The following is a 2,609-nucleotide window of genomic DNA, read 5'->3' on the forward strand; positions in this document are numbered from 1 at the left end:
TGTGCATTTTGTAACTCTAGAAAATTTTTAAGTAATAAAGATAGCCAAAATTGGCTTGAAAATAATATTTTACAAGAATAAATGAGTAGTTTTTGAAAAATTTGACCATGAAAATATTAATATGACAAAAAAAAAATTACTAAGCATGCTTGAATATACTCACCACCCCCAACTAAAATCAGACAGTATCCTCAATGTCTAAAGATATAAAAATTAAAAGAATAGGGAAAGAGAACACTTGGAGAGCAAGCAACCATAGATAGCTACGATATTGATCCTCTAAAAAAACCAAAACAAAAACAAAGGAAATAAATAGCAAATAAAATATAAACATAAACAGAAATAGAAACAACCTGATCATTCCGGGTAGGCCAGAGTCACAAAGGTGATCTCCTCAGGTAAGCCTACCCTCTTACCAAAATTTGTCAATATCGCACATGGACCCGAAGAAGCGTTTCATAGATCGAGCCTGTAATTGCAAATTCTCATATTACGACGGTGATGCTTCATCTTGGGATATCTCAAGAATGGAAGAAACATTGGTTTCCTCAGGTGGATAAAGCATATTTTCAGTATCAAAGTCATGGAGGAGATCATTTAAAGAATCAGAATCATCATGAATAAGAACTTCCTCCTCAATAATTGTGTCTATCACGTCAGTATGATAGCAATCTTCCTCCTCGTCTGGTGGTTGTTTCGTAACATGAAAAATGTTGACCTCCATAGTCATATTCCTGAAAGATAATTTCATGAGACCATTCCTACAGTTAATGAGAGCATTGGTTGTTGCAAGGAAAGGCCTACCAAGAATGATTGGAATTTTTGACTCAGTATTAACCTCAGATTGAGTGTCTAAAATCAAAAAGTCAGCGGGATAATAGAATGTTCCAACTTTAATCAAGACATCTTCAACTATTCCTCGTGGCTTTTTGATTGAGCAGTCAGCCTATTGCAGCACCACAGATGTGAGCTTGATTTCTCCTAGGCCTAGTTGCAAGTAAATTGAATAAGGCATAAGATTAACACTTGCGCCTAAGTCTAGGAGGGCTTGACCAAATCCTTGTGTCCCAATTTGGCAAGCGATTGTAGGACAACCTGGATCTTTGTATTTGATCGGTATCTTTTTTTCAATCACCGCACTTACTTGTTCTGTCAAGAATGCAGTTTTCTTGACATGGTGTTTTCTTTTCATGGTGCATAAATCCTTGATGACCTTGGCATATGCTGGTACTTGTTTGATCACATGCAAGAGAGGCAGGTTGATCTTCACTTGTTTTAAATTTTCTAGGATTTCACCATGATTTTTCAGTACCTTCCTAGTAGATTTCAAAGCCTGAGGGAAGGGCACCTTCACTGGAGGGTTCTGTGGCATATTAGCATTTGGAGTAGGCATTGGTACACTAGTGGTCTTAGGTAATGGTGATACTGTACTTTGACCACTTCGAGTAGTAATGGCATTAACCCCTTTTAGATTAGACTCTGAAGAAGTGGAGGTTTGTGCCATATGTTTCCCTTTGGGAGTGATTAGAGGCTGAGCGGGAAGCTTACCACGCTCTAAAATGGCTGAAGAATCATTTAACTTTTTTAATTGAATCTTTATGTCCTTCAATTCCTTTATCACCTGAGCAAAATAAGTCCTGAACTCTAGTTGAGAGTCTGTGAGAATTTTCATGGAATTCTCAAGAGAATTATTTTGTTGATCAGGTTTCCATTGGCTCCCAGATGCTTGATTTTGACTTGTATCCTTCCAACTGAAATTTGGATGGTTACGCCAACCAGGATTGTATGTGTTGGAGTAGGCATTATAAGGCTTCTTGTAATCCCCTAAGGCATTACATTGTTCCTCATCTCCTCCCCTCAACATAGTAAGATTAGGGAACTCTTGTGGTTGATGATCTGTCCCTCCACAAATAAAGCATGGTTCTTGCTTTTCCACTTTTGTAACCATTTGGAGTGCTTTACCTTCTTGAGTTTTGAAAGCCTCAAATTGTTTTTTCAGAGCTTCAAGTTGAGCTTTCAAACTGTCCTCCTCCTTCAATTGGTAGACTCCGGCTGTTCGTGGCTTGTCTGTAGGACTTGGCGCACTCCATGTGTATGATTTTTTAGAAATTTCTTCAAGATATTCGAAAGCTTCTTCGGGATCTTTCTGAAGGAAGGCTCCATTTCACATCATTTGTACGAATTGTCTTTTGTTAGCTGTGATACCGTCGTAGAAATAGCTGACAAGACGCCAACTTTCGTATCCATGATGTGGGCACTGGCCCATCAAATCTTTAAACCTCTCCCAGACCTGATGAAAAGTTTCGTGGTCCTTTTGGGTGAAGGTAGAGATTTGCCTCTTAAGGCTACAAGTCTTATGGGGTGGAAAAAATTTAGAGAAAAATACTTTTGTCATTTCATCCCATGTCCCAATAGACCTTGGACTTAAGGAATACAACCAGCTTTTGGCTTTGTCCTTGAGTGAGAAAGGAAAGAACTTCAATCTCACCAAGTTAATGATGTCAGCTTGGTAGTTGAATGTGGCCACCACCTCTTCGAAGGCCTGAATATGCACATATGGACTCTCATTTTCCATACCATGAAAGGTTGGTAAAAGTTGAATCATGCCT

General features: G+C 38.6%; 1 non-coding gene across 1 annotated transcript; it reads left to right on the forward strand.

The window, feature by feature from the left end:
• The first annotated feature begins 2,240 nt into the window (after positions 1–2,240).
• Positions 2,241–2,347, forward strand: LOC115702059 (small nucleolar RNA R71). Its single transcript, XR_004008788.2, has one exon. It is a non-coding gene; the product is annotated as a small nucleolar RNA R71 (small nucleolar RNA).
• Positions 2,348–2,609: the final 262 nt, after the last annotated feature.

Source organism: Cannabis sativa, unplaced genomic scaffold (genome assembly GCF_029168945.1).
Source record: "Cannabis sativa cultivar Pink pepper isolate KNU-18-1 unplaced genomic scaffold, ASM2916894v1 Contig7, whole genome shotgun sequence".
Lineage (NCBI taxonomy): Eukaryota > Viridiplantae > Streptophyta > Magnoliopsida > Rosales > Cannabaceae > Cannabis > Cannabis sativa.